Genomic DNA, 7,798 nt, shown 5'->3' on the forward strand with positions numbered 1-7,798 from the left:
AGTTTTCCCTACTCACTTCTGAGCTCTTCTTTAATCTGCCCTAAAATCATGCGCTATCCACAATTGCCTTTGTTTTGTTTTTTCCATGTGTTTACCAAATTCACCCAACTCTCATCTGAATAATCTATTAAATTCTTTTAAATGGACACTGTTAATTTGACTTCTAGACAGTTTTAAAAAAAAAACAGTTTCAACTACTTCACTTATCCCTGGATCTCTCTGTCAGTTTCTGTGGCATTATAACATTATTATATTTTTTAAATATTGTTTTTCTCTTTGTTACTATTGGAAAAAATCACCCAAATATCATAACCAACTAATAACTAAGGATCTGATCCTACAATAATTTGAGTATGGGTTTATATTTGTCCACGTACATGGCTTCACTGAGTCAAGGGGAGTGCTCACATGCAAAGCTAAACACATGCATAACTGTTTGCATGATAGGTGTCCAACTGGCTGCACATGGAACACAATGAGCACAAAGTGCTGCCACGGGCATAAAGTAATTCGATTGCTTTCAGTTATAATCTTCTTAGGTGATACATGTAGCAATGCTAGGTTAATAAAAAAAAATCACAAGTGTCAGTCAGAGAGTGTCCATTGAAAACCACAGGAAGCCTGTTAAAACTATGGCTGCAGGTATAATTTAGTCAGGAGTATTTATAGTAAAAGTTATGGACAGGTCAGGGGCTGTGAATTTTTGTTTATTGTCCCTGAACCATCCATGGCTTTTACTAGAAATACCCGTGACGAAATCTTAGGCTTAGTTATAACCTACAGACCTTCAGTTAAAATAGTAAATTCCACAGTTATGTACTTTTAAGTTTGGTTTTACTTTCCATTTTATTGGAATCCTAAAATTTGTCTTGAATTAGTTCTTTCATCTACTAATATGCTTTTTTCTTTAAACTACAGTTAGTAATTAGATTTTGAGCAAAATCATAGCTGCCACAACATTAATTTATGTATCTGTATTATGTAATGACAATGTGTTTGAAAAATGCATTCCTTGTTTAGAGTCCAGTTACTAATTATGGGCTAGAGGGTGTCTTTAGACATAGCCCTGAGCAAGAGGTTGTGTGTAGGATGCAATCCCCAGGAGGCACTGAGCCTCAGAGAGTATGTCCTACACTGCGGCTGGGAGTGAGTTTCCCAGTCTGAGTAGACAGACTCACGCTAATGGGGCTCGAGCTAGCACATTAAAAGTAGCAGCGTGGAAGTTGTGGCTTGGGCAGCAGCCTGGGCTCCTGAGCCCACCCTATTCCCTGCTGCTGAGCTCAGGTGGTTAGCCTGAGTGTCTGCTGGAGCCATAACATCCACTCAGCTATTTTTAGGCCACTGCCTTGAGATTTGCTACAGGCTGTCTACCTGGGCTAGGAGGCTTTACTCCCAACTGTAGTGTGATACAGGCCAGCAGCAAAACACTACCCTCCCAGTGCTGACTAGGCTGTGCTGGCTGGCAAGGTTCAGGATGAAGGCAAGGTTCCTTCCATTTCCCTTCTCACACACTCCCTGCCTACCTTCTCTAGGGAGCAATAGCAAGTTACCCCAATGTCACACTGACCCCTATATGTACACACACAAGGTCCAGGCAGCTCATGCAGAGGTGTAAGGAGGGGTATTCACTCACTCTGATGGCATGTGCAGGCACATACTCTAGGTCACGATGAAGTCATACTTGATTTGCTATAGTACATTCATCATTTGGATGAGAACTTAGGTTCTGATCACTTGTGTTCATCAAATATCACATGGCAAATTTGCAAGTGTTCTGGTGTTAAATCTAGGGATGTTCTTTTATTCTGTTGTACAGCATCTAATGAGATTCAGCTCTGGTTGTGATTGTGGGGGGGTCTCTAGGAACTATCACAATAAAAATAATAATATGTAGGCCCTGACAGTGGGTCCAGAGTTAAGCTTTCAGCAGGATTTTCCTGTTAATGTGAACATCGTGATCCTCTAGTTTACTTCTGTCCAGATTTTTTTTAAGAACTTGAAAATATGAATCTCAGCACATTTTGATTTTCTGGGGACCTTTGAGTTGGAAAGTTATATAGTTAGGAAATAACTGTGTTTAAAAAAAAAACAAAACAAAAAACGCCTTAAAAAAAAACCAGGATGACAGTGGTTGAGTAGGGTGAGTTTGCTACAAAAACTGAGATCATGTTTTGTGAGTGGGTATGCATGTGTGATGTGATGTGCTGTGCATAGCTTGACACTGCGTTTCTTAGATTTTGTGGGTCTGAGTTTGGCGTTATTGCCCCCTAGCAGCTTTACCTGGTTTTAAACAAGTGTATTTTATGGCTGAATATAAGGGGGCTCCACAGACCTTTTCTCCCTGCAGCAGTTTTTGGGAATATAGGGAGGAGTCTTAGCCTGATGAAGGAGCTATAAGCCAATAGGATATGGCAACAATTAGGCAGGATGAATAATAAATGTGTGTTAGCCAGCCCCAGAAAACTGGGAGTCTCTGGTTAGGATACTACTACTGAAGCTGTTGCCTGGCTGATGTGGAGCTTTCCTGATCTAGCCCTCTATCTAACCTACTCACTTGCAGCTGAAGTACTAGGAATGGAACAGGTGGGTGTGTTTAATTATCTTTGTGGCCACATAGGCTCTCAAATACTGCAAATGTCTCTCTATCTCATCTACTCCTCTTGCTACTGGAGTCCTGGGCACCCGTCAACACCCATGCAGCTCTGCTGATGCTATTACTTTGTTTGGACTTGCACTACCCATGCTATTCCAGTCCTGAGCTGCTCCTCCTCCCAAGCAATTATTCCAATACCCCTCAATCCTATTTCCCCCTCCTCCTTTCCCTTTGTTCTTCCAATAGAGTACTAGACTTCTTGATTTCCCTCCTCCCCAGCTCTTGTGATCTTCCTCAAGGGTGACATCTGACCCCACCCTCTAGCTATTTTAGCCCTGGGCTCCCCCTCCTCCACCTTAAAATTGATTACTCTTAATCTTGGCCTGTAATCCCCTTGCTGCTATTCCAGTCTGGGGCTTCACACATGCCTGGCATGAGTATTGTCTGTTTCTTTGTGGGTTTAAATGTTCCACCTCTACTCCTAGTCAGCTTGTCTTTTCTCTTCCCCTCCCTGATCCCATTCACCAATAACTCTCTATCCTTTTCCCCAAGGACATGCCTCCAGCCAGTGCTGAGATGTGGGATTCTGACTACAGCTCAGATGAAGAGGTGAGAGTACTGTTTCAGCTGTAGATTGCACTGTCTCCTGGCCTGGCTCTGGGAGGGGAATGAGGTCTAGTGGTTAGAGCAAGGGTGGGGCCTGTCATGGTTAGCAGGTCATTCATTTGTTGCTTTTATACACACACACACACAGGACTAATGCTGGGGCTAGGGCTAGAATGTCTCTTTTTTTTTTTTTTTTTTTACAAAACCAGCTTTGTTTTTTAGCCCTTTCTTGAATGAAGGAATATAATGATGTAACAATCAAAATGTCCTTGGCTTGCAACAAAGCTGCAAATTTTGTCAAATCAGTTTCCCCAAACACAAAGAAAGATGGGGGTGGAAAAGGAAAAGATATGGGAAACTTTTGTTAGTGCTGGCTGGAATCATGGCCTTCACTTCAGGCATGTAGGGTCCTGGGATCTATCTGATATTAGATTAGAAAGTCTTGGTCAGAGGTGTGGCCCTATCGCAGCTGAATGAAATTTCTCTCCCAGTGTCTGTGGGCAGTGTATGAGCATGCAAAAACAAATCTAGGACCATCTAGTGTGTATATCCAGGACATATATGGGTGGGTGCTTTACAGATGTAGTTTAAAGCTTGGAATAAGTAAATAGTTGATAAAACTGGAGGAAACAGAATGGCCTGTGGATTAATGGGCTTTACTCTCAGAAATTGGACCAGAAAAAATAAGAGCAAAGAGAAAGGACTAAAAAAAATGAAGACAAAGACCAGTCCAGACCATTTTAAGTTATGCTGAAGTTTGTACTACTTAGTTTATAGAAAGCTACCAGTCTGCAGCTGTCCTTCCCCATATCTTTCTGGCCCAAACACTCTTATTCAAACAGTGCAACCTTGGACGATCTCAGAGTCCAACCTCCCCACTCTGAAGAAAGTTTGTTAGGCTCTCCTTAGTATGACTCTGATTTAAATGATTTTCTCAAAGTTTAGGATAATAATGTATTGTCCCTAGGCTTTAATTCTGTCTCTTAAAGGTAAGCAAGGTTAGTTGTTCCAGAGACAGACAACTTTTTTTATACTAGGTGACTACAGTTGTTGAATATGGCATCAATGCATAGTTGGTACATAACTGAACTTCTCCACTTTTGATAAAGGGAGAAAATTGTTCCCTTTTTAATGCAATTCCTAAATTTGGGGGGCACCTACAGTCCCCACCCAAGTCACCAGTTGCTGTGTCACTGTGTTCCCATTGTCATGATCTTTCCAGGAGTTGAGATTCCCTAACCCTGATGTGGCCTGGTGGGTTAGATGGGGAACCAGGGAATCAGAGCTTCTATTGATTTTTGTGTGATTTAAACCACTTTCTTCCTGTTTCATCAAACAGAGATAACAGTGCAGGCCTTATAGGGCTTCACATCTGTCAATCATTTATGCTGTTTGCCCTTCACTAGCTCCTTCCAAAGGGAGTAGCTAATGTTCTGTGGTGTCCCCTTGCTGTCACAGGGTTAGTGCAGACACCAGAGCTGGTGAAGGTTAAATTGCTCATTCATTTGATTGTCTGTCTCCAGATATCCACTAAGAAGGAGCAGCACTCACGTCTGGGAGAGGATAACTTGGATGATACACTGGAATATGACTTTTCTGGCCCAGCCTTGAGAAGGGAGAGGCTGGCATCTCAAAAACCACTGACGGGGGACAGTAACCCAGTAGAAAGTGAGGATACCAGACAACCAGAGGATAGGAACTGAGAGAATCAAGTGCTTTCGGCTGTGTCTGACCCATCCAATGGATAAGTTATTTAATTTCTTTGTATCAAAGCTATTTTTGTCACTTTCTCAGCCAGCATGGGAATTGGAGACTGTAAAGGCATTTCTTACATATAGTTACAAAGATCCATGTGTTTTTTTTAAAGGAGTATTAATAAAAATATCTGTTTACATGCACATTGTAATAGTGCAAGCATGTGTTGGGTGAATTCCAGAAAAACTCTAGGGTAGGGGGTGAGCTAGTAAATATCTATAGAGATAAGGCTACAAATTTAAAACTAACAAAAGGGGCTTTTTTTCCTCTTTTCTCCCCACAAAACACCCTTCACCTGTGATCCTCTCATGAGGGAAATGCAGGAAATCACCACAGCAATCAGTTACCTCTATCCCCGCCATGTAGTACATCTGATATATAACTTCTTCTGCATCCTCCATTTCTTGTTTTCCTCATAAAATAATCAATCAACTCTTAACAAATATAAGTAGGTAGTGTATTTTGTTAGCAACAGCTAGCTCTTGTCATTAATGATGGATGAATGAACTGGATTACATGTATACCTGTAGAGTAGCAAGGTAATATTTTTAGCTTAGAAATATTAAATTTTGAAAGGTTGATCTCATGAATTTTAAAGTCAGTCAAAATGACAAGTAAAAATAGCTATTTCTCTGATAGCATGTTGGGAGATTTTTTTTTTTTAAAGCTGTCAGGGAACCATTTTCTCTTTCAGGAAATCTTGGTGCACCTTGGAGCACGATAGTGCTTGTCTGTACTTTATAGATTATATACTAAAGAATTGTGAAAATCATTACTGCCTTACAATTTGCACTAACCTTTGGTAATAGCATATATCACCCACTTCTTGTCTTATGATGACATTAATTCATTGAGAGCTGTCAGGCCTGTTACAACTTACAGAGGTTTTGCTAACCAGTCTCAAGCACAAGTGAGGCTTTCAATTCAGCAAGGTTCTTAAACAAACATCTAACTCTAAGCACATGAGTATCCCCATCAACTTCATTGGAACTACTGATATGCTTAGGTGGGTACTTAAATAGTAACTCAACTCCAATTCTGCAAGCTTTTTCTCGAAAGGGCCCCATCTCACAAGGCATTGAGCAGCTTTCAGTGCTATTGAAGCCAATGACAGTGAGAGTTAAGGGGGCCTAGCATATCATGGCGTTGTCCCCTAGTGAGCAGTCATCCATAATTTGAAAATGCCACTCTAATATCAACCCTAAGTCCAGATTCTCATTTTGTGTAAATGGTCATAGTTCAGTGGCATGATGACAACTTACACTAGCTTAGGATCTGACCCTGGAGAATTTGGTAGGGGAAAAGGACAGCAAAGCGCTTACTTTTTAAAGTAGACATTTGGTCTAGCAACAATTAGTGCAAAGAAAAAGGGGTGTGTTCATCAGATGATTTACACAGAGGAAAAAAGTGGGGTCAGTTTTCAAACTTTAAATCAAACTGAAGTTAAACTGTAGAATAATTATATTTTGTGGCTTCTGTAAATGGAAGGCTGTACCTGCTTAATCAAGCAGAGCAATGTTTAACTAAACTGGTTTGGATTTGTTGTGCTATTAGTGTTCACCAATATAGCAATAGTTTTTCATAAAGCAAACAGTTCAGAGGGAATATCTTACTAAAACATCCACGAGGAACTAAATAGTGTCAGATGCTGGTAATGATTCAATACACCTTTTGACATATGTATTGCCAATGAACACTGTGATGTGACCATTTTGATTCTAGAAAGATTTTGTTTAGGGGCCAATCTCCTGGGCAATACATGGAGCCTTGGTTTGTCCTAGAGTAAGCAGAACCAAAAACTGTCCTATCAAGAGTCCAAATGAATGTAGCAAGAAGCTAACTTTGATGACTCTCAAGAAAAGTTGGATATAGTAAGGTTATGCAGTACTTTAAACTTTCATATACTAAAACTTCTCATATCTGCTCATTAAAATGATTAAACAAATGAACATTGCACAAATTCATCCACATTTCCCTGGTTTCTTAGTCTCCACATTTTAATGCCTGAAACTAACCAAAGTTGAACTCTAAATTAGAATGTGTGTCCAAAAAGGATAAGGCTTTTTTCTATTCCATTCAACAGAGAAGGCTTTAAAATTCATTTTTTTTATTGTTCTGTTTAAATGCATTTGCTGCTTTGTACTAGCCTGTGCTTATGTATGTGTGTTGTTTGAAACTAGAAAATGAGCGCAGGTGCTTGCTGCAACCCAGCAAAATCCACATTTTTGTCAGATTTATTCTAAGTATACTTCGTTTATCTATCAGTGATACTTAAGTCTATAAGCAGTATGATTTTCTCAGGACCAGACCCAGCAAAGCTTTACTCATGTAAGTCCTTCATTGTGTGAGTAGTTTCATTGAAATCAGTGGATGATTTTTAGCTTGATTAAGGATTATTCATAAAAGTAACGCATGCAGGATTGTGCTTCTTGTATATTAAAGCCACCACTTTCTCCCAGTATCTCCCTATGAAGCACCTTGATGATGGAATAAACCTGATAGGTAAGAAACTGTTGCTTGGGTAATGATACACCAGTATTCAGAAGCTGCTTCATTTAAAAAAAAAATCTGCTTATTAAGAGCTTAAATAAAGATTGAGTCCAAGATCCGATCCTGGAATGACCCTTGTTCATGTCAGTAATTTTTAGACTTCAAAGTCATAGACTTCAATGGGGTTACTCACATGAGGAAGGCTCATACTCAGGTGAGTATGGGGAGCAATGTAAAACCACAGCATTAATCTTAAAAGGATCACATTAAGGATCTAATCCCTCTTGTATTGAAATCAATGATATAATGGTAATAGGAAACCGTTATGCTCTTCTTGATACAGGAAAGAAGGAA

This window comes from Gopherus evgoodei, chromosome 1 (genome assembly GCF_007399415.2).
Source record: "Gopherus evgoodei ecotype Sinaloan lineage chromosome 1, rGopEvg1_v1.p, whole genome shotgun sequence".
NCBI classification, from domain to species: domain Eukaryota; kingdom Metazoa; phylum Chordata; order Testudines; family Testudinidae; genus Gopherus; species Gopherus evgoodei.